The sequence below is a fragment of the Haliaeetus albicilla genome, chromosome 6 (genome assembly GCF_947461875.1).
Source record: "Haliaeetus albicilla chromosome 6, bHalAlb1.1, whole genome shotgun sequence".
NCBI lineage: Eukaryota > Metazoa > Chordata > Aves > Accipitriformes > Accipitridae > Haliaeetus > Haliaeetus albicilla.
In genome coordinates, this window is record NC_091488.1 from 41,548,228 (window position 1) to 41,573,728 (window position 25,501).

General features: G+C 43.5%; 1 protein-coding gene across 13 annotated transcripts in view; it reads right to left on the minus strand.

Annotated features, from left to right (window-relative positions):
- Window positions 1-25,501, minus strand: part of ZBTB20 (zinc finger and BTB domain containing 20) — a 513,942-nt gene that overhangs the window by 190,387 nt on the left and 298,054 nt on the right. For all 13 annotated transcript variants that reach the window (XM_069785795.1, XM_069785793.1, XM_069785792.1 and 10 more), the window contains one exon: window positions 743-841. The gene's annotated coding sequence lies outside the window, so the exon portion shown is untranslated. The remainder of the gene's footprint in view (window positions 1-742; window positions 842-25,501) is intronic.

A 25,501-nucleotide genomic window follows, 5' to 3' on the forward strand; every position in this document is an offset into this window, starting at 1 on the left:
CTCATGCACTGGAGGACACATGTCCAAGAACATATGGACTTAAATGTGTCAGCATCCTACATCACTCTTATTTCAAGAGTGTTATTAATTTTTGTGGGTGGAGTCCAAAATTTTAATGCCATATTAGCACACAGTGGCTGTTTCTGTAATGCACATGTCACAGGGAGCATATGTGTAGCAATCCGAGGATAGCATTTTAACTTGATTTCAAGCGATTTTCTGAATTGTAATACTCTCAAAAGACAAAGTATTGATGCTACTAGCAGGGTATTTCACAACTTCTGTCTTCACAGTTTCATCCATCCACCTCAATTCTGACCTCCAGGATATCATGCTATTGCAGATCCGGACTCTCCATACACAGCTGTTTCAACAAATCTCATTTTGCTCTATAAGGCACAGCGTGTGACTTCAGGATTGGTATTTTCAATGCTGAACCAAGTTACACGAGTGATGGCTGCTACTCTAGGCAAAAAGCAAGACTGAGACCAGAAAATTCTTTCCCCTGCTAACTTTACCTAAATATCAATCCAAATCTTCTCAGATGAATTAGCCACTTTACCAAACTCGCAGGTACAGACAGATACTGTGGGTATCAGCCATGCAACTGCTCCAGCTGGATACAGTGAGAAATGTATTGCCAAGGGCTTTTTGGCTGTGAATCAACAGGTGGTTTGGCACCAAGATTTCTACCTGTTTGTGGTTTTCGTCTTTGGTTTCAAGACAGAAAATGAGATAATACCTTTCAATGCTGCATCTCAAGCAGGCTGTACGGCGAGCAAGGTTTCATTCCAACCAAATCTCTCTCTCTCGCGAAGTTGAGGAAAACTGCCAACCACTGCTGCTGTTGCCATCAACACGTGATGTAGATGTTAGGAAAAGGCAAAGTAAAGGGAGAGAAGAAAAAGGAAAAGAAAAATATAAGTTTTACATAAACAACAAACTGCACATAATGACTACATCTGAGGACAACAAAATAAAAAGTACTGGCTTTAGTATAAGGAAACAAATAAACAAAACCTTGGAAGAGCTTAATCTAAGAGGTTTTTTTAGTTTATTGGATACAGAGAAATTTTGTTTAAATTTAGTTCCAAGAGATACAATACTTTGAAAACATATGATAAAGTGACAACATTAAAGAAACAAACCTATCATAGCATCGAAATGAACTACACCATTACTCAGAGAGCAACCTAAGCCCCTTCAACAAACACCCTGCAAAGCAGCAGAAGCACTTACAACATATGTTCTTGCCTGCAAATAGCCCAGGGTGCAAGAGGTGGGTTTCATTTCTTGGTTTTTGAAGTCTTCTGCATGGGCCTAACTCTGCCTTTGTTGAAGGTAGTGTTAACACACATTGAATGCACTGGGAACCAAATGTGGATAACTGCATACTTTGAAAAATCACACCCAATATGTTCAACTGATGCCATCATTCTCTGAGGACAAGTGTAGGCTACGGAATACTACAAATAATAGAGAGCAGTAGTCTAAAGTAAGCTTTTCAGAACCAAGGAAGCATATTTCGATACTTTTTCACAGATAATTGGGAATGTGCATCTTCAAAATAGTAGTCGAGAGTAGGTAAAGACCGTCTAGAGATCCTTACTGTGACAGACGTTTCAATGCCTTTTCATAAAATAAGAGTTCTTCAAAGCAACTCTCAGCAACCATTAAGCGAACAGCCAGCAAAACTACACTTTTTGAATTAAAGTAAGAAAATGAAAGTCAGTGCCTCTCCACAGACGTAGACGTAATGAGAATGACTTCAATACATCTGCTAGTAATCAAAATGGGTCCACACTCACCACTGCATAGAAAAGAGGAATCCTAATGATCAGCAAGAAACTTTGCTTTGCCCCAGTAATGGTAAAAACATTTCAGGAAGTTGTATGTACTAATTTACCTACAGAAGATGAGGACTGCATGTTTAGATTGTATTAAATCATCTATACTAATAAAGACTGAGCTGAAGAGAAAATGGAACTACCTTATCATGAAGATATAAACATGTGGGGGGCAAGAGCCCCCAAAACGTTCTTTTCCTCAGTTGGAATAAAAAAACCAGCCAAGTGGGTCTTTTTTCCCCATGAGAAGGTGTTTTGACAAAAATTCACCTCTCATATAATCAAAATGGAAAATGTCCATCGACTAGGTAGAAAAAGGAGGAAAAAAAAAAAAAGAGTGAAGAGTCTTCCAGAACCAGCAGTTGGGAAATACTTGTTTTGACTTTTCTTGGGTAAACCAGTTATTCCCAATGAAAATTTTTCTTTCAAGAAAAAGAGTTTCCACTGAAAAATCATTCCGATGGAAAACACCTGGCCACGGCTACAAAGGATCGGACCACTGGCCTCAGCCAGGGGAAGGTGAATGCCAAGGTCAGCGGACTGGGTCTGTCAGTCCTCTTGCACAATCATGGGCAAAGCACTTCCACTCTCCGCGACGCTATTTCTCCTCCAGCTTTTCTGCCTATGTAGACCATCCACTCTTCAGGGCAGGAACCATCTCTCACTGTATGTCGTACGCAGCTTACCGTAACACGCGTGTTTAATGACTTTCAGGACTGCAGTAACAACAGTGTTTTTCCCTCCTACAGCAGCTAGTTCCCAATACCGAGATGAAGAGAAAAACACAACCTATGGCTGCAACACACTGGTAATCAAACACTATTGTATACCATGGGGATGGGGGGGGGGGGGGGGGAATGCCTTTTCATCGTAGAACTAATCAGAGTTTATACACACAAAATCAGACAATTCTATAGTCCAGTCTTGTGATCTGTGTTCCAAGCTGCCAGAAATAAGGCAGGAAAGAAGCGGGGGTGGGGGGGGACATCTCCTGTGTTCATAATGAAAGAAGAGAGATGACTGGACTAAGAGCTGATGAGGTTACAAGGCAACAGCAGTGCCATGAGTTGTTTGGGCTTAAAGCCAGATGTCTTGTATTTCCTTTGATTGTTTCTAAATAATTAATGGTATTAATTTAATCATGTGACCTGCCCCCCCACCCCCCCTTTTAGTATTTGGCTCCGTGTACTAACACTAAATATAAAGGAGAAAAACGGGACTGTCTATAGCGTACTGAATACTGATGCTGTGTGTTTGGACTGCAACAACAGCTGATACTCGTATCCGTAAGACTATCTATCTACAGCACTCGCACAGTGTTTGCACAAAGTAGATCAAGTAGTAGCCCTCGTACTCCATCCATAAACCAGCTCAACTATGGCATATGGACACTGCGTGTTTGAAGTAGTAAAATACAGGGTACAGCTCTCTCTCCGCCCACACTAAGACGAACCTGCCACTACTATTTCACGTAACATTTTCTGGCAAGCTCCCAGTTTTCAGTCATGCTGGTTTGCTTGAAAGAAACACGCAGAGGAGACTCTGCTTGTCTTGCTGTTCGAACAAACAAAATAATCACGCATCTTGAGCTAATGGTCCAAAGCTTAATGAAGATCATAGAAAAGAGGCTACCCGTGATGTGAGCATTCCCTTCTGACTTATCCACATAAGCCGCTGCTGTTGGCAAAAGGAAATGGATTATGAGGATAATAAGTAACCCTGAGCTCTGGTCTAGACAAACCTTTGCTTGGTACAGTAGCAGTCAGCGCACAAAGAAAACAGCAACCACCAGAGGTAAAAATTTCACTTCTCCACAATTTTCTACACCAGGGCACTGGTGGCAACAGCGGGAGGACCTGAGTTCCTGCACCTCTCTTGTTGGGGCTGCAAGTCTCACAGGCACCGAGTAATCTCACGGGAATATTCTGAGCATTAGGGTTGACTACTAGGACTGCTGAAATGGAACAGCAGAAATCCTGAACGAATGAAGACTAATGAAGGCAGCTCCCTACTCCCTACGTGCATAGGTACTCAGTGAAAATGTCTGCCCGTCCTCCTACATACTACAGCGTACTCTCAGCTCCCCTACTCAAGTCTCCAGTCCCACCCATATCATCTACCCTTTCTTTCCTACCACATTTCCACTTACCTTGAATCCCAGGGCACCTACCATCAGATAGTATTAAATGGGGTAGCTGTAAGGTAATGGAAGGGAGAAAGAAACCTGACAGCTTGGAGCAGACCCTCGCTTTGTCCAGCAATGCCCCAGACTTCTGGAGGTAAGGACAAAGTGACACGAGGCCTTCACGGATGTCAAAAGAAATTTTCAAAAACGTGCACAAAGCTAACCTCACCAAAGAGTACCTGTGGGCAGTCAGACAGGGCTGGGTCAAGTCTCATTTCTTACATTTTATCCATGGCTCCCTGTTTGGTTGTCATTCTGCAGCTAGACTATCGGATCAAGACCGGCATTAGCGCTTTCTACAGTTACGATTCTTCAGTCAAGGGAAGTGAATGCTGAAGAGTTCTCCACTAGAAAACCTAGTCCTAATTTTCAAGGACTTAGCAGTCAAGGCCTAGCAATCCTACCGGCATTTTCCTCCACCACTGACTCACCAAGCCAGCTGGCTTCACAGGAAGAATTCCGTTTCATTACATTACAGAAAGATCATATGGGATGTACACCTGAGCCTTTCGACTGGGACTGGGGCAGAGCCCAAACCAGCATCGTCCCTGCGCAAGAAGAGGAAGACTAACATACAGACAAAGTTAAAGCAACTCCTTCGGTTCCTACCAGCTACCAAGCAAGAGTGGCAACAGCTATACAAGCAAGCAGCACATCAGGAATACCCGATGCCAGCGTAGCCCCCCTTGGAAGTCGTTCCCAGCAAATGGGCGCTGTGGTTTTGAACTGGAATGAGAGGAGACTGCTTCAAGATAGGAGTGATCACATAGAAATGGCTGAATTGTTTGTAAGGTAGAAACACTGGAAATAGACAATACAGCTGAACAGCGTCTGAGTTGCAGCATGTTACAAACAGCCCCTGTACTTATCTGGTTGTTTTTCAGGATTTTGGGGGGTGGTAGTAGAGTGAGAAGACGGCATTTTTCCTGTGGCGACAAGGATCTCTGAAAGTGTCTACATGTCAGACTTTGCTGAGAATGTATCTTTTGTTCCTCCTTCTGCTTTATTTCCCTTTAATGATAGCTTTGCAGTGAATCCCATTTGTGAGTTGCTCAAATAAATGCAAATTTTATCTTGTAAGCAATACCCTCCAAAATACTACTACAACTGAAAATAAAAATGTTACGAGCTAAAAAGGCACTGGGTCTTCCCCAGTGCCCTCATCTCCCCAGTGCACTGGACTGCTTGCTATTATTATTATATATGGAGTACCGGGCAGGGTACTTGGTATTATAAATATGTACTGTATTGAAATATATAGCCCAAGTCCCCAGGGCCCAACATTCTAATTAGAATTACAGTTGTGCAAATAACTGATTTATTTGGCTAGCTGACCAAACTGAGAACATGGAAAGGAAAAAAACCCAAAAACCACCTAGGTGTTTAACAAAATGGGCTAGCTTTTTTGTTTGTGTCCATTATATTTCAATTAAAATTAACTTTGTTTCAAAACGAAAAGAGAAACCTTGTTTAGAAATATCAAAACAAAACCTTTCGGCTTTCTAAAATATTTCTTTTAAATTTTTTTTCTCAGTTTATTTTTTTCCCATAGTTTTGGCTAACCCGTATCTGAGGCAAGCAGTTTTCAGCAAATAAAACATTTAACTTAACAGTTTTACCCAGACCTAAATCTAAGGGCAGAACTGTGAGTCAGCTGGCTCTCAACTTAATAAAAGAAGAGCAGGGAGGCATGGGATCTGCATTCTCTGAACCAAGACTGGTTCAGCCCTTGTCTTTGTGTCCAAGGTGAGTTATGATTTCTTTTCTTTATGGTTGGCCCTCTGTCCACACTTTGTCTCCGCCGTCTCTGAGCTCGTCGGGGTTAGATGCACCTCCTACAGCATGTCTGTACAGTGCCTAACACAATAGATTGCTCATCTCAACTGGAGCTTATATGATTTACTATAATATAAATAACTGCTCAACTGCAGTCAAATCTCTTTTTAATGCCAATAGTTTCACTTGCATATATTTAGCGGCCCATCATGGGAACATCAGCTTCTTTTTTAATTAATTACTTATTAATAGAGGTAAAATATGAACGGACGACACGTCTAGATTTTTCCTGCTTCAACAATTTCAGCGCTCAAAGAAAGCATCTCGTTTACAGCTACCAGGAACCAACAGGGACATGTACTGAATGAAGCCTGAAACCCAAGATCCCCTCAGCACTTTTGTACCCCCATTATTTGGGGACAAATCCTCGCAGCCCTCCAGGGAAGGAAAGGTAGCTGGATTGAAAGAGCTGCTTAGTGGAAAGCCTCGTGGGCAATCTCCAGATTCTCTGTGCAGGGCTTTGGGCACACAATTGTCACCGGTAGGAATGGGAAAATGCAAGTTCGGTGTCTGCGCAGAGGTGGAAACAGCTGTGAGGCTGAAGGGAAGAGGGCTGCCTGCCTCTGTTTTGAAGGCCCCTTGCATCTCGCAAGGCCAACCGGCTTAATCAAAAGACAACTTTAGAGTTCGTTAGAAAATAAACAACACAGGAATAGAAATGAATGCAACATGACGAACTCTTCAACTTCGATGCGCAGCACTCGGGGCTGGGGGCGGGGAGGTTTCTCAGAGCACACATGGCTGTCACTGACAATAAAGTCAGTCACGTTTTTAAAACACTGGGGACAGAGTTGCAAATGTGCCCCATTATGTCTTGAGATGTACTCCCTGGGTACAAAAGGTGCGTGGGTTATGGTAAGCGCGTGTGTTACTTTGCTGAGACCGTAAAAGGCAGCAGAAAGCACAGACGGAGAAAGAGCAACCGCAGAGTATACGGGGTGACGATTCCCACGGCACGGGCCCGATCCTGGGTGCCCCGGGTATCCTGGAATCCCACCCACGCTCTTTTTGTCCATCCTCGGGGCTGCTGCTCAGCACTAGGAGACACCACTGCCATTTCACAGCCCCTCTGGCCTCCTGCAAGGGGACTGCCAGAGGCGTACAGACGGCACCGGTCGCTGCCAAGGCGATCACGCTCGGTCCAGGGGCAGCGCTTGCAGACGGCCGTTCCCCCCCGCGTACGAGTGCCCCCACGGCATGCTAAAGGAGCGATTGTTATAATTAAAAATAAATCCTCCTCCCTGTCGATTGTCTGTACTTATTGGTCATTGCTGCCATCTAGCCAGACGCATCTCCAATATTCACAGAAGCCTTCAGCCTGTTTATTTTCCCTTTGCTGCTTGGCCTGAAGCAGGGATAAATGCATCCCTTGTTACTCACTGCCTCTGCGGAGACATTTGTAAACTTTCACAGGGTTTTCCTTTTTTTCCAACAGGTGACAAAATACCGTATAACTGCAGGTGCTCTGGGGACACAAACAGGAAAATGGAGATCAGATGCAGCTGTAATTGGGAGTCAGGGAAAAATCAAGATAAAGGCAGCAGATAGAAGAGTGCTAAAAAGAGCCAAGAAATGACTGAGAAGGGGTAGTTAGCTATTTTTGTTGCCGACTTACTCTTGCGAGGTCGTTCTAGCAGAATAATTTTGTCTATTTTGTTACCATTGCAGGTGCTACCAGGGGAAGGTTGGAAATTTATTGAAAAAAAAAGTTTCTGGACATTATTGGAAAAGGATTAAGAAGTTGTTGACTCAAGCTAGTACTGAAGGATGTGCTGGAGGTCTGAGGGGCACTGGCTGGTGTTACTGTACTTGTGAAGTAGGAATGATAAAGAAGTGGTTCAGAGAGCTTCTGAGTTCAGATTTATTCTTCTAAGAATTTGTTCCCAAAATTCAGTCAGGAAAAGGGTCTTAATGGAGGCCTCACTCTGCACCCCTTCATCTCCTTTTGGCATATATGGCACGAAACAGGATGAAAAAAAGAATATTCTAAGGAGACTTAAAAATGGAAACGTTCAGACAGAGCTTCATGGCCTGGTTTCTGCCTACAATTCAGCTCTGAAATTTCCGGACAGTATGGCCATTCACTTTTCTAGACAACCTTGTTTCAGACCCATAGATCCAGCAACATAATAAGCACGAGGTGCAGCACAATGGGTAAAGAGAAAATAACCATGACTGCATGATAAAAAACACTGATTGCTCTCTGGCCATAATGCTTCGACCAAATAAAAGGCAGGGGGAGGACAGCAATAAATGTCTGTGAATCCAAATTTCTTTTACTGTACTTCCTATTTCCACCAGGGGAAAGAAGAAAAAGTTATATTTTGCTTCCCTGATTTTTTTTCCACTGAAAAGGGAGGTGTCATGGGTAATCTAGAGCAATATTCAGCTGTGAATCCAATTTATGCAGTGGGATAGGATTAAAAAAGGAACAGAAGGTCTGGATTCTGAACCTGCTCTAACAGTTTTGATTTGAATACAACCCAAGTCTTGAAATGGCTTGTTTTCCACTTCTGGTTTGGAGCTGGTTGAAATATTGCCACAGTAGCACTTCCTGTAAATTTTTTGTCCAAGATTCTCATTATTTGGAACTAAACTCTGAAGATTTTGGCACTGTGAAATCCAAACAAAACTCTGTTCCTGACTCAACTGGCCCAGGAGTCAACCCAAGCTTAATCCGGTTCTGAGTCCAAATCCAGCTTCAGCCCATTTCCATTGTTATACAGATTATGCCATAATACCACCTCTAGCCTCAGGATTTATGATGCCTTCTCGCAGGATGCATATTTGTGTGTAAATACATAAATCACATCAGATAAACAAAGAAGACATGCCAGAAAACAGGAGGGGAGGGAAGAGGAGAGATACCTACCAAGCAGTTTGTCTCTAAAGTGTTGCCAGTTGTGAAAGGACTTGACGTGCTAATATCCGCTCATTCAGACTCTTACAGACATGCTAAGAGCGTGACGGCTGGCAGGCAGTGCATTTAAGTGCTGTTACTGAGGCCCCCAAATATTGACAGAGTGCCAGACTCTGAGAAACTATTGATGTATGCAGCCGGCCGCTGCTCCAGACACCTCTCAGACAGAGTCTTTAAATGTCACAGATTAATGAATTTTCATGAAACGGAGAATGAGAGAAAGAATTAAAAAAAAAAAAAATATATCCCACAGCACCAACATGAAAGCATCTTTTATCCCTACACAAAATTCTGCCCTCAAGCCTCAAGATTCCTAATAGATTATAACAGATTGTAAGTCGGCAGGAGATACGGGGTAGAGGAGGTTAGACCCTCTAGATCATGCAGAGCATCCTCAAACAAAGCCAATATGGGAGACATTCATTTTTACAAAAAAAAAAAAGAGGGTCAAGGGCCACTCAGATCCCAGTTTCATCTTAACCAACCCCACGAGTTACAAAGCTTAAGGGCTAGAATTGGTTAAACGGTTTTTATCTGAGGTACAAATGGGGCCAAACTGCAAAGTTCAGCTGTTGACTTTGAACGACCCTAACTTTAGAGCCATTCAGATAGACAGCTGTACTTGGACCCTCTCTTAGTATTTGATGTTGCGCTTGATCTTATCCAAGAAATTGCCAAAGTTATGATATAACATTTTTATGCCATCAGATAAACCAAGTATGCTGATTATTTCTCTTTTTTCATTTATATCAGTGAACTCAAATATGTATGAAAGAACTTCAAATATCATTAAAATGTAATAATGCAAAATGCAGTTGGAGCGTAAATGACAAATCTATGCATAAGACATCACTTAAAGAGGAAGGAAGTGAAGGGATGATGTACATGATGTATGCAGAGGTAAAAATGGGCCATTTATACCCAACTGTGTCAAAAATACGGCTTCGGCAAGCCCCTCTGCACACAGCCACTTGGAAGCGGGGCTCCACGAGCCATTTGCTCCCTTGTTCCCAGAGGCACAGGCACTGATTCCTGCAAGGCTCAGCTGCCCCCACCGTCCCCCCCTCCCCGCCGGGCTGTCCCGCAGGATTTCTCTTCAATGCAATGACACCAAGCGGGGCGAGCCCAGCTCCCAGCCAGCCGCCTCCTGACAGAGAAAGAGCCCGTTGCAGGAAAATCCAGAGAAGCTGAGAACATCTTGACAAGCAAAGGGAGCGCTGTACCAAAAGCCAAGCAGCAAGACCCTGTTGGTGGCGCAGCAAGACCCTGTGGTTCTCCACTTACATTTTCACTGCAGAAAAGCAAACATTCTTCACTAAAAAGTGTTCCCCTAAGTTCTCTGTCTCTGGCCACATGACGCTTTGCTGACCACAGCAGCTATAAAATCTCACTGCAAGAACAGGGACTAGCATGAGCAGCATTCAAGAGGAGCTTGTTTTCACATCATCTTGTCAATCGGGTTATTTGTGACTACCTTTGCCAAAGCAAAAAAAACCCCTTTTTTCAAAAAACAAAGCTACCTTTCTGACTGCGAAGCCAAGTGGAAACAAGTGCAAGGACTCCGACGGTAACCTCCAGCTGCTGATGACACAGGAGGCTTTGGTTTTCGAAAGCCACCACGCTCCTGTAGGTTGGCACATGTGGCAATCAACTGTATCACGGACTATGACGGTCAGCCATTTGTGTTATCTGCTCTTGTCACCACCCAAAGCTTGTCTTCCCTACCACCACACATCCCACGACCCCCAGAGTTCCAGCAGGGTCTCCAACACCGTTAGCCATTACCCATAGCTCTACAAATGAGGTGAAGTAGCAAGTAGCCAACCTCTGCCGACAGCCAGAGAGAAGACAGAGCACACGTGCGTGTAAGAGTGGATGACACAAATGACTGATTAAGTACATGAGAAGGCAAAATGTCAAAGCCTTTCTATTCTGAGAACAATCTCTATACAAACAAAGAAAAAAAAATCAATATAGATTTTCACACAGGGAACTATTTTACACATCATTGCAAACTTACTTTAAAACACTCAGTACTTTTTCTTTAGGACTTTTAAAGAGCCCATCTAAAGTTACTGCCCCTTCTGGCCTGCTATTTCTCCTCACACGCCCCCTTTTCTTTTCTCTTTTCTTCTTCTCTCTCTCTTTTAAAAAAATAATAACTGAGAAGCTATCACAAAATACTAACCCAGCAATTCATGCAGTCCCGTAGCACATCTTCAGCAAAGGCCAGCACTGGTTGTACTAAAGGAAGATGTAAAAATCCTCAGTATTCCCCTTCTACAAAAGCCTTCTCCTACGCCTCAGCAGAGATCAGCTTCAGTCTAAAGACTGAAGCAGAGTGCCGGGTGGGATGATCCCTGAAGCACACAGAGAAGCCCATGTACCCGAGCTATGAAGTTGCCCCTCACAAGGGCCGATTACCCGGGTTTTCTGCAATACCGACATGATGACGCCCCTTTGGGTCACTTCACGTCCCGAGTACGTGCTAGGGCACGGCGGGCTTGTCGCAGAGCCTGCCTGACATATCTCTCCCCGAGACCGTGGTGTGTATCCCTGGGCAATGCAAACACCATCTCCTCACATGGCAGCCAGTAACAAAACTTTCTTGGGAGGTTCGTCTCTTTTCTGGAGGAACAGAAAAAGGAAGCTAAAATTTCTAAAATGCAGCAAAACTCTAAGTGAGCCTGTTGGGAAGGGAGCAAGCTGGGCAATTTTCTAACTCACTGCAAGGCTAGGACACTTTTTTTTTTCCAATGAGCCCTTGGCATTTTAATTAAATGAAAGGACTGAGTTAGAAGACACAACAAAGTCTTATGACTTGTCCAAAGTTATGCAATAGCCTTCTCTCCCTGTCTTCTTTTGCAAATACTAGAATAAATAAGTCTTGTCCCTGTTCTGTTTGCATGCCAATGTTACAACATCCATTTCAGTTCCATAAATTCTCTACCATCTCCGAGACTGGGATAACAGAGGTGGGAAAAAATTTAGAAGTGCAAGTATTGATGGTTACACAAAATTTATCACAGAATAGAACACACAAAGTAGCAGCTGCAAGGGCATGAATAGGAACAAAGTTGTTACAGAATTAAAACTATTAGGTCTGAAAGGGACCATGGAAGTTCCTGAATTCAACCTCCTTCACCCTGTTTAGGATAGTATCAAAGGCCAACTCCTTTTTCTCATCTAGTCTCTTTGATTGTCATATCATATGTATAATTTCCACCGATTAATTAATTTCTTGTAGTCCTTTCTGATTACCGTTGTCTACCTTCCACCTTTTTCTTCCCCTTCCTCCGTGTGCGTGTGTGTGCACACATCACAGATCACAACCTCCTCGCACATCCCCCTGCTCGTTAGAAATCCCACCTCTTCTGCTGACTTACCGCACTCTTAATCAAAAGGGCAGGAGGAAGCCGCCAGGATTCATTCTTCCCCCTCTCTCCTTCCCTCTCCCTCTCTTTTTTCAAATGGCACAAATGTCAAACTTTCTAAAAGGCTGTTTGGCATAGCTAAGTTCAGTCATGTAACGTACAAAGTCGGCATGATCAAAAGGTTGCAGGGCTGCCCACTGCTAAAGAAGAGGGGGGAAAGAAAGGAAACGGGGATCTCTTCTGAAGTGTGAAAGAATGCGTGAGCCAACTGTTGCCACTGGAAACACCATGTCTATTAGCAGCAGCGGTGGGTCTGAAACACGAAAACCTAGGTCCGCATTCCAGCTTCTCCGAAATTCAGGGCTATTCTGATCCTATTTTCCGCCCGGGAAGAAACAGGGATAGACACAGCTATGGAAGTGAAGACTTTTATTCTCTCTGCTTCGCACCGTTATATGGAAAATGACTGCATCTACGTGGAAATAATAGCAGTTGTTTTTGTAGTCAAAGTTCCTGAAACTAATCAGACAGAACACAGATTCACACATCAAAAATACATGGTCTCTCTGGTGTTTTTCTACTGCTTCCTCTCACCACGGTATTTTCATTCTTATTCTACCCACCACCAGAAAGGAGGACAAATTATTCCTCCCTTCTGCGTAAGTAAGATTGTTATGATTTCGTGTGGCAACTGGTTTGCAATTGTAGGGCGCTTCACAATGGCTAAACTGCACGCTCGCATCTTCCTCTGCATTTCTGATGCAACGCTTCTGGTTTTGTTCAGCCATCCTATTTGCTCCACTTTGCTGAGTCCTTGTGAAAACGTTTGTGTCTTCTTACCCAACGTCACCATTAGAGAACACCCCAGCTATGCCACCAGCTCCTGCAAAATGCCTGGCCTCACAGTGGCCTGAAAATTGGTGGTCAGAACACTCAGCATAAAGAATATCTCCACGAGCTGAGACAGAGTTTCCCTGCCAGAAGATAACCCCCAAAATGTAGACAGAAAAGCTCATCGTCAATATCCATTTAATAGAAAAATCTTAATTATAGATAGCTTTCAGTCCCAGAACAGTAGACGGGAACTTGAGATTAATTCCCCCTATGACAAAGTATGTGAACAATAACCAGAATTTGTAATCAATACCCAGAGGAGAGAGCATCCAAATTGTAACAGGGATTTGGGATTCATTCCCAGAGGGCGTAATATAGATTTGGAACAGGTAGACTGGGATTAATTTTTGATTATGAAATATTTGAACAGCAATTTTCAACTTTTAATGAAGAGAGGATGTGGACACCACTATTAATATAATTTTCTAAGTCTCTCCATCATATTTTAAGACACAGCTGACAGATCACAAACAGCTGTTCGGGTCATACACAAGTTAATGTGGGAGTGCCACCTAAAGGAAAGTGCACTAGGATGGGACTCTGGAGGGAGGCAGGCAGAGCCCAGAGCTGCACTTTCCCCATTTCTAATAAAACTTGCTTATTGCAAATTCTGCATTAGAAGTCATTATTCTGTGTTTGCTGACTTTACAGGGATAATTTTAAGTCAGAAAACATCAGTACGGGAATATGGCTTTTCTCTTACACAGGGACAAAACATAAAGGTGTTCAAAGGAGAAATAATTCTCACTCTGAAGGAAAATTTCAATAGGAGCGCGCAAGGCAAAAGAGACAGAACCTCACCATGTCCTGAGGGGAGAATACAACCCAAGTTTCTAAAGTTCCTTAGAATATAATAAAACAGCTAATTATTTGCCTAGAATAAAGATAACAAGTGAGCTGTGAATCTTACCCCTTTCTGTTAGTTTCTACAAAATAATTTTCTTTCTGTTTTCCTCACAGGCCAAAATTTTAATGATTATGAGCTGCATCTGTAGCCACATAAGACAAGGCAAATTTCCTCTAGCCGCATATTTTGCCATTTATGAGTTAATGTAACAAATTGATGTTTCAGGATGCAGGTTGATCGGCGCAGGGGTCAGAAAACCTGGCCCCCATGTCCAGCATTCAGTATTGTTCAGTTGGGTAGACGCAGTATGCAGAAGGAAAACGACTTGCCCTGAAACGACTGATGGTAGTTGCTTCAGAAGCAGGACTAAAGAGAGGAACCAAAAGCCTGTTTCAGCTCAACAAATACTTTATTCCTAACTTACCTTTTTGACCTTGTGAAATATTTTTAAAAGATGCTCTGAATTTCTGAAATTGAAGGTTTACCACTTCCATTTTATGCCTGCTGCGTAAAACTTTTGGGTCTTTCACTGAAAAGAGACAAGCCAGCTGGGCTTCCCTGTGGGGCCACCCCTCTCCCCTTAAGCCCTCAGACCCACATCTACCCAAGGATCATTTCCTAAGCCTCCAAAATTATATATAAGTACGCTGTCTCTGCCAGACCCTATTAATCATAAACTTCTTCTTGTTTCATTTCAGTATTAAACTCATCTTGTTCAAATCTCTAATTTTCCACACTGACAGAGGAGTCTCTATACATCATTCAGCTCTATTTCCTAGATACGTTCAGAATTACAAAATTCATTCAAGCCCATCTGATCTCTTCTCACTAAACCTTCTGCCTTCCACTGACTGACAGAGAAGAATTAGCCTTCCTCCTGTCAAGTATACGTCTTTCCCCCACAAAAGTATGCGAAAACACATCCAAATACAGCCAATGACTCAGCTTGCCCTTGTACTTGTGTCTTTGCTCTACAGAGCAGTCAATTTTATGGAGCAGCAAGTCCCATTGATATAATATCAGACAGACTACTAATATTTCTAAAGTAAAAACAGCTGTAGCATTCCCTACATGGCAGGGTACCGCACGCTGAAAGCAGCAATACGGATCGGCACCCCTCATTCTAGCGGAGGCAAGAAGTCTCACAATGAAGTCATGCCATGGAGCGACACTGCTGAGCCTAATACATCACAGGTCATTTTCAGTCATTAAAAAGTAAAAATGCCAACCACAATTATCCTCAGTGATCCTATCTAATATTAAACCCAGATGCAGATCTCGGGGTTGGGAAGAAAGAGCGCGTCAGATATTCTCTGTTCTTTCCCTGCTGCAGCAATGTCATCCATCTCCTTTCTAACCCAGTGCCCCAGCTTCTCTCCAGTTTTACAAAGACGCTGCAGTGCTACGCCGGCAAAACAAACGATGGTACCGCCGTAGCAAACGGGAGACAGGACCAGAAGAGCACTTGGGCGTCTCCTTGTGTTTTTTTCGGTGAGCCAGGCATTCAGCAGAAACGATGATGCCTCCCCCAGAAGATACGTGCCACAAGAATTTGGTGCTACGCAGGCTGGGAACAGCCCCTTTTCTCACCTAGGGCCACGTGTCATTGCTCTAAGAGGCTCTGGCTCCCAAGCAGCAAGCTCCGTCCCCACAACAGGATTCGGGGACCCGCAGAACCCCCCACTCCCCCATCCAGGCTACACCAGCAATTCTGGCAAGTTAATCAAAGCAGCTCCGGCAGGGCACGCAGAGTCAGATGGACTCCGTCAGGGCACGGTGTTAGATTAGTCACCTCCCCAGTCTCTGCCTCAGTATCCCCAAGTGTAAATTAGTTTTTGGCACCTACAAGTTAAGAGGTCGGTAGCTTTAGAAGCAGTGTATGTTAGACAGACAGATCGATATTTCATTTTAAAGAACGCTCTCTATTCTTCTATACTTTTGCTGATCTGAAAGAAAACAGACTCTGTTGCAGTATTTTTTGACTAAAAACCTGCAGAAGAAATTAAGTTACAGTCTTTTACAACCAGAATCTGGAAGGGTGTCCCATTGTAATATTTTCAAAGAGAAGTTGTGCATACAGTATGTATGTGCATATGGTGTTTATGAATTGTTTTTTAACTTTAGATATTTTATTCATTTTTCCACATGGTACAAGTAGAACACACATCTTTGTTGGACAGACACCAATGCAGTAACATAGCTTTAGATTTCAGGCGCTCAAGACTAAGTGGGACAAAAGGCTACCCTATCTTCATGCCAGGACATCACGTCCTGAAATTAGGACGTGTGCCATCAGGCAGTCAATATCTCACTGAAGATATTCAGCCCTCGATACATTCAGTTATACTAAATGAAGGAAACTGTAGCCGCTTCCAGTTATTCCATACAGAGATAAGGACCATGAGAACTCTGTGTCTTGGCATACAACATCCTATTTTGATTTCACTGTATTGTGGGATCTGCTGTTATCCGCAGTTTGTGGACTCCATTTTTTTCTCACTTGCGGTATGCGCACAGCCAGCATAGTAACTTCAGTCACAACAAGGTTCAGAAGTCCATAAAGCAGGGGGAAGCACGTAACGAATGGCTTTTTAGGACAGAAGCAGAAAAAGCAGAGATGCTACTGATACCTGCATCCCTAGCACCCCCAGTCAGCCACACCGAGTTCAAAACTCGCTTCTCCCATTTACGCCATGTGCATGTGTGTAAGCCGCTCTCGCGGATTCATGGAGAACACTGGAAGCATATTCTCTAGGAAAACTGCCTTTCCAGCCTCAGAAGTGTAGTTTAGTACTCAAAGTCAGATGAAATGCAAGCGTGAACGGCTTAACTTCAGACCAGAAAAGTCTGCGCTGCTACTGCAGGCTGCCATGTCTAATAACTATACAAACCTTGTTTATTTAGTTTCAATGCTGCTGTTTCATTTAAGCCGTACCACGGTCTCAGGAATCACAGGATGGTGGCATTGAAGAGGGAGAGGCAACGATTTAATTGATTTTCCAGGAAAAAGCTAGGTCCAGAAGCAAAATAAAGTTTCCTTTATAAAAAATTGAAATACTAATAATATAACTGAGTGCTTTTTATAATTTAACGTGGTGAACCATCATTCTGTTAAATGACATGTAAGAAGGGACAAACTGGTTCAGAAAAAAAAAATAAATATTAATTCTGTTCCCACTGGTAATTTAACACCTATCTCACACACCAAGGTCTTGGAAACACTGAGTACAAAGAATACTTCTTTCCCACTATCTGGAAAAAAATGAGGATAAGGGAAACAAAGATTAACATTTATGAGAACTTGAGATGTTTTCGTTTTCAGATAGCCAAATTAAAATGCCTACGCTGGGTATCTACGGCACACGAAACTAATGATTCTTGTTCCCTGCCCTGCTGAAAGTCTCCTCCTGTGCCTGGCTTAAATTTGGGGTTTCTTGACAAGCTCTAATGAATGGTTAACCTCACTTTCCTGATAAAAAGCAAATGCTCCCTGACTTCACTCTTTTCTTGAAACAAGCCCATATGGATGAAATATATGAACTGTCAATGTGACTGCTGCTCCATGTATTACTTAAATGTCCAAATAAAAAAGGGGGAATTTTTCTTTTTTTGCTCAGGTGTGTCAAGTCCCACTGTGGGAAACTTCAGCTCTACTCTCCCGGGCACGGACCTGGGGCAGCGCCGAGCCCTCTCCCTGCAGGCGGGTGGCACGCCGTATTTATCTATCGCGTGCGCCAGGGTGGACATCTACGGCTTACGAGCGGGAAAGGTCAGGTATGTCAGCTATGATGGCAACAAACGTCCTCGCTAGCGAGCACAGGCGTATTCGCCTTCCGCGGCTCCCGGCCGGCGGACGCCTTCTGAGCCGGAGCGGAGCGGCAGCCCCGGAGCGCCGGCCATCTCCGGGTACGCTCCCACCTTGGCTTGGGGCTCCCGCTCCTTGCCCCCCGCCCCCGTCAGGAAGACACCGCCGACGGCGAGGGTGGCGGATAACGCCGGCGTTTTGGAACCGCTCTCTTCCGAAGCCACCGAAGAGATTTATTATTTATAGGCAGAGGGATGAAAACATGAAGTACGTACGTACGTGGGGGCCCGTGGGGGGAGGGCCGGTTACTGCCAGGCAGTAATTTCAGTCTGAAGTTCCTATGACTTAAATAGCCACTTGAGCTCTGCTCTTGCAGTTTATGATGTCAATAGAACCCCTAAATGAAATTACAGCCTTCTGATACGCAGCGGGGTAGCTTTTCTTCACCGTGTAATATACGCGGCCAGGAGAAATTGCACTATACGCGGAGTTTCACTAAAGCAGAGTTTATCATAAGAATGTTCCCACTAAAATATGATTAGGCTTCTTGTTTGCCCGATAACACATCTAATGAATCCGGGTGTGCGTGATAGCTGTGTTTTGTGAACGCAGACATATACCCTGAGGTGAACTGGGCACTCCACCACCTCAAAGCACCAGCTATTTCGTTTCCACCGTAATTTGCACCTGCTTTGTTTTGCCAGCAGCACAGACCCATGCTAGCTCTGGAACTCGCCTCGGTTCCAGGAACTCGAAGCACGCACAGAGGAAAAAACAAACAAGGCAGCAACGGGGGGATCTAACGCGCTGTATTTACAGGTTTTTTTTTTAAGCATGCCTGAGCCTGGGTAAATCTGGTCAAGTTTTCCTTTCCAGTAGCCCTGTGAGGGCAGGAAAAAATATCTCCATTTTACAGGTGGGTAAGCGACACATAGATAGAGGTAAAGATCACACAGTGATGGAGCTGGGATACAGACTCAGGTCTCCCAAAGCCTATTCCATTTCCCCCCATTCTCATCACATTATTCACCAACCCCCCTCGCCATCCCAGGACAGAAAGAAAAAACCTTCATTTTACCGTTCGTGCACCTTGCTATTTCTTTATCCTTTAGCTGAGGCCGTGACTTAATTGGTCAAATGTTCCACGTCACAACACAACTTTGCAGTTGATAATTAGCGATCTGTGGTTAGTGGCTGCTTTACCTCAGGAACTTGCAGATCCCTTTTACTTTCATAACTTTCCCTGTCATATGACTTAATTCAAAATCAAGTTTCACTTTCTTTTCTGATTTAGAGGAAGGGAAATCAGTGCTGTTTCAATGCTGTGACCTTGGAAAGCAAGCTGATATTCAACTTCTGGAAAAGACAGGCTTAGAATGTAAAAGAAGAAAAAGAAATTAGACTACCTTAAAACGGGCAGTGTACTCAAAACGAGGCAGTTCCTTTCATGTACTTTTACTGCAAAAATTGTCTCTGTATATAGCTCAAGTTCTTGTACTTCTGAAGTGTCCCAGTACCTATGAATCTGTGTACCTTTATCATTACATCCTTTTCTGTGCTTTGTTCTTGTCTGATGCAGTTAACAGTCGCAGAACAACAAGCATATCACATCAAACAAAACTGTTGTGCGGAAAACAGTGGTTTTGATTCTACTACATAAATATATATTCTCTTCCCCAAAAGCATAAACTGGTGGTTTGAACATGAGCGAAAGACTAGCATTTTCTCTTTGCTTGTGTCAGGCAAGAGATGATACCCTTCCCACGTTATCTATGGGTAAAAGAGGGAGGTTTAATTCGGCAGTGCATGTAGACCACTTTGAGATTACTAGTTGAAAGGGATGCTGTAACTAAAATGGCTACTGCTAGAAGCAAACAGTGCACCTGTAAAAGAACGACCGTATGTATTCATTTCCATTTTTTAAAGCAACTATGGTAAACTATTACGCAGTAGACAAAGACACTACTACTAATGAGACAATTTATCATCTTACCATCCCAGCATGTTTAAACAGACGGTTAAAACATGATTTGAAATTGCAGATTTTCACCCTAATGACTTTAGACCATAGACAAACCATTATAACCTTGGACTACAGTCAATAAGCAGCTTATACCACAGTAAGAAAGACCGCCGATTTTCTCCACACTGCTGTACATAAATACCAGCGAAGACAAGTTCCCTTGCTACCACAGAGACTCGCAGAATAAATACATTAATTAAATAATTTAAACTTTGAGAGGTTTAGAGCAACACAGAGACTCTTAAAAAAGAGATTAAACATTATTTTGCCTTGTTGGTGAAAGTTGCCAGAGTGACAGCCCTTGACTTCAGTATATCCAGAGAACAAGTGTTATACAGGCAGAAGTTTGAAGTTTCAGACATTTAGCACTGTGCTTTGAGAACTTTCCATTTCAGAAGTACTTATGTCTTTCAGACTTACACTGCCTGGAGGGAGAAAGTAAATCAGAGATAAGCTTCAAAGATCAGACCCAAAAGTGTGTGTGGGCGTTCAGTATAGCCCATTTAGAGAAAAGAAAAAAAATCCATTATGTTTCTATCTGTGATGTGAACTGCCTGAAAGTTTGGGATGTTCTGATCTGTCAGCTGCTTTGAGTACACTGCAGAAAGGTGATGCAACAGCCAAGTCGGGATCTTAACATCAATTTAGTCAAAAGCTGGGAGCATTCGCATTGGGGCTTTGATGTATGTAAAGGTTATTTCTATGTGTATGTAAGACTCTTTACCGAGGGGATCAGCCAACTTAATTGCGGGTTTTGTTAAGAGCTGGTGATTTAGTTTAGGTTCAGAGAGTGGTTCCACAGCACCACAGAATGAAGAGAAAGAGCTAACCCTCACCGCTCAGTGCTGAAAAAGGTCTGCGGTAAACTTACGGGCTTGTATATGAAAAAAGAGGAGGTCGCAGTTCTTGACGGTTCTAACACAAAACGAGATGAAACTGGGAGGTTTTGTCTCTCTTCCACTTGAAGTTTTCAGGCTTAGTCAAACTTCAGGCTGAAACTGAAGCAGGGAGAGGGACCGAGAACCCCACGTGGATCGCAACCAACAAAAATATTTGCAAAAATTGCCAAGCAGTAAAACCACCAAATCTTGCATGACTTTACTTACTGGTTATAAGAAAGAGCAAGTACTTTAAGCTGGGTTGGACGTGATTTGATACTGAGCTCACTTCTGAAGTCAGTGTCAAAGCCTCCAGTAACTCCAGTGAAAGACCATTCAGCGCCAGCCTTTACGTACTGTCCTCATGACTTACACCGGGCATGAAACTGGGGAAAAGAGGACTGGACTTCTCTGTATGTCACAGGTGACCAGGAGCATTTGGAGAGGGGCTGTCTCCCTGGGGGTCAGAGAGACATGCTTGTTGATACACCTGCTGAATGAATCCAACTCGAAAGCAAGATGAGGGTGAGAAGAATGCTCCCTAGTTCGTATCCCACATGAGATAGATCGGTGCCATTAAACGTCTTGTTCTTTTGCCAGGCACATGTTTCAAAGGACAGGGTAATACCTCAAAATACAAATATTTTGACTGCTACCCTGTGTTTCTTATATGCCTACTTTCTTAAGAGTAAAAAATGTTAGTCGAGAAATGATTCATTTCTTCAAGTCGGATAATATGGGAGATGATGAAGGATGAATCGAACAGCCCACGCACTGCCCTGGCCTTCTTTAGCACTACAGCAGTAAAAGATTAACAGAAGTGACACATTCAGCAGGGCAGGAGAGGACAAAAGGAGACCCTGAGCAATCTGGGCCTAGAACTAGAGATGAGCATCCTACTCCTTTTTCTTTCCCTGGCTTTCCCATGCGGCCATGAGCAAATTGCTGCAGCTTTCTGTGCCTCGCCTTCCCTATCCAACAGCTGGAAATAACTCTGCATAAGCACCTTGATGTTGGCCGAGATGCCCAGTTCTTTAGCATCCAAGATTTTGTACATGAAGTTCTCCACAGTACATTCTCCCCCCCCCCGCCCCCGATTGCCAGTTCCCCATACAGACACACAGAGAACAGAAGGGAAGGGAGAGAGTTAAAAAAATAAAATAAAATAAAAAAAAATTTAAAATCCACCCCTTCCCTCCCCCTTCCAATGGACCAGCAGCCTATAAACCAACTATTCCTTCCTATTCCCAGAGGTGGCTTCCACACAAGCATTTTCTTTTACTATGCATCCACTGTAGAGTTGCTTTTCTGCTTGGCTGGGCAATCAGGTATTCAGAGCATAATGTAAATGCTCAGAACACAGAGGCATGAAAACTTGCCAGACAGAAACTCCAAGCGAAGGATTAACATTTCCCACCCCCCCCCACTTGCCCATACAAACCCCCCCACGCTGTCACCAGTGGGGGTCAGGCTGCGGCTGCCGAGCCTGACCCCCACTGGTGACAGCGTGGAGATCAGGCTGGGGGTAGTCCCCCCCCACGGGTGACACCGAGCTCCCTGCCCCTCAGCCTCTGCTCCAAGCTCCATATACCTCTGTGCTTACTGCTGGTTTTGTTTTTATTTCAAAAAAAAAAAAAAAAAAGAAAAAGGGGGGAGGCAAAAAAGGAAAAAAAAAAAAAGGGCAAAACACAACAGAAAAACAAAACAAAACAAAAAAAACCCAACAACCTTTATTTCCTGCTTCGCCGCGGCGGCCCCGAGAATAGAAGCCTTGACACATCAAATTCTGGGAGCTCACCACTCACCAGGGCTGTGGTTGCTGGTCCAAGCGGTGACGAAGGAGAATCACCTCGGAGTCTCTGGAGAGTGGCAGGGCTTGGCTGCGAAGCGCGCCCTGCGCCGATGGGCTTTTGGAGTTCGCTCTGTTCCAGAGCGAGTGTGCCGAGGCAGAGAAATTAGGGAGGGGAGAGGTGGGAAGGAAAATCACTGGAGCCTCTTACGATCAAACTTCCACTAAGCAAGAGGAAATGTCTTATAAATAAACAACAGCAAGAGAAACAAAAAAAAAAAAAATCCATCCCGTCCTGCCAGAGGAATGTACATTATTGTCTCTCGACGGAAAACTTTACACACCACACCAGAAAGCAAGAAAGCAGCCATGTCTCCTGAAGCTACCCTCCCTTATGGGGGGGGGTACGGAGGGGAGGGCAGGAGGAGGGCAACGCGAACTCGAAAAAAATACATTGGGAAGTTCATGCGATTTCCCAGTAGACAAACAAAACCGTCCAAATTCAACAGATGTCACTATTCCAAGGTTTCACGCAGTGCTAAATTTCTTTAGATCTGATCATCGCGCTGCCATTAGGACACATTCAGGGAGGAAGGTCAAGGCAAGGGGAAGGAGGAAAAGGTCACAGTATATATATATGTGTGTGTCTGTGTGTGTACAGATCTGCATGTATATATGTGTATATTTATTTATGCATAATATGAACATTTTATGATGCATATTTACAAGAATATTTTTATATATGTATTTAAAAACCTGAGGTACATGAACTTCTCTTGCACCTCCCCATAACTGTTGAGATTTACGAGCCAGAGTTCCAGCGCCTTCCTTCTCATCTCACAAGACTGCAACTGTAGCCTACTTAAAGGTAACGTTATCGTACTGCAGCTCACAGGTGACACGAGTTCGGTGATTTCAGTACAGTCCCTAGCTTTGCAAAAAAACTATCGCGTGATTTGGCACAATGCATGGCAAATAGCAGTCTCTTTACGAGGAACTACAGATGACGATCGAAAGAGTAATTCAAATAATTTATCAAGCACGTTTGGTGACCTGGAACAGGGGGGATGGCCCGAGTCTATGAGAAACCAGTATGCTACAAGTCATTATTAGGGAGTTTATTAAACCTGCCTTGCATGTAGAGCATCAGAAGATCAGAGACTGCTGATGAGAACCGAGGTGCTGGGCAACGCCGTGTTTTGGGTCATGACGAGGAAAGCAGAGTACGAGCAGGTGAGGAGCTACTTCAGAGGAGAAGTGGGGCAAAAGACTAAAAGCTCACGAGATAACTGAAAATGTCCTGGCAGCCTCAATCTGCACTTCGTTTCTAGGGGACTCTTCCCTTGGAGACAGAGCTGCAGTGCCAAACGTGGATAGTGCCCACCCCAAAACTCAGCTTCCCAAATCTCAAAAAAATTGCCTAATCTGTCGAATTCCTGAGGCCTACCGTATTCACAAGACACAAATGAAAACATGTTTTTTAAACTAATTAGTTTTACATCTGTGTGTTCGTGCTGGTGAAGCAATGCTGTCATAGACTCTTGTTAGCAACAGTCTACGATGCAGGTGGATAAGGCAGAGACAAGCTTAAGACTGAAGTATGGTTGAAAATAAAAGCTGAGAGCCTTTAATGCAAAATTTATAGTAAATCACAGCTCCGTCAGGCTCAGATCTTTTGGGGAAGCTATTGTTCAAGTACTTCTGTATCTACAATACCAAGGTGATCTTAATAAAATAAAAGAAGGAAGCGTTTTCAAGAGACTTCTTAAGCCAGAGCAGTAGAAGTGACATCACCAATACAGCACTGGGGGGGGGGGGGAGCTGTGGGAAGGAGGGGAGTCTAATCAATTTTACCAGACTAATCGGCAAATTGTAAATCTGACCATCCAGCTCATACATGCTAACACCAAAGAGGTCCTAAGCCTGAAAGGACTTTGAGCAACAGAGAGAAGCTCTGATCTGACCTCACTAAAAACTGCTTTGCTCATTTATGGATCAGCTCATCATTCACCTCTCGCTACCCACGTGTTTACTAGCATTGCCAGAAATACTTAAGAAAACTGAGACAAATTTGAGCTCTTTCAAGTGAAACCTTATTACTGAGAGGTGTCCAGAGAGCCAGGTGCTCAGAGAGCAGAGTGGCGCGCAAAGGATAATGGAACGGAATTTGAAAAAAGAATTCCTACCCATGCCAAGGAAAACCTTCAACATTTCTAAGCAGGCAACACAATCAGCAGGCTGATCAACTGACCTTAGGTTCCCAATAACTTTGCTGCCTTTAGGGGATTTACATAGATGGAAGTGAGGGCAGTATATGGCCCTCTGTGTTTAATAAGTCATTTGCTAAACAGCCCAGAGATCAATAGCAGGCATTAAATTAAGCACTCTGGCATTCTTATTATTTAGTATCATTAAGCATTAGGGATGGCTGTACTATAGAAACAGGGAGCAGAGAACCAGATGAAATCTTCTGTTTGGGGGAAAAAAAAAAAAAAGCCTACAAAGTTTCTGAAAATTAGACTAAACAAAAAAACACATGCAGTGAACAGATCACACAATTGTGACCAAAATCTCAGAAGATTCCAACTGTCTGCCTGTCAGCATAGACTATTTCCATTACAGATTTCAGGAGACTGAATTGTGCCATTCTTGTTTCACTACCGTTAACAGGGGCCACAGCCTCAGAACTGCAAAACAATAAGAGCCAGGAGGACAATCATTTTCCTCCGATTTTTTATTTTGACATTTCCCATTTGTGCCCTTTTTCAAAGTTTTAATTTGGTAAAGGCACTTTTCAGCCTGTCTTTTAACAGGTCACTAATAACTTGGGATGCAAGATCTCATATTTCATTTTTTGCTGCTGCCACCACTAAATATTTCATTTACCTTGAGTACAGCAGACCACTCTGGAAGGTTGGTGGTTTTTTGGTTTTTTTTTTCCTTTCCACAATACTGTTTACGGACTAGTTTTTGCGATTCGTTATTATGCATTAGGCTAGTTTGATCCTACCTGTTAAAGAGACAGACTGCCTACAGAAATATTTTCATTGTTTACGTAGCTTGGTGAGGCACTTGTACCGATGTTCCTTCTTCTTGGGACCTA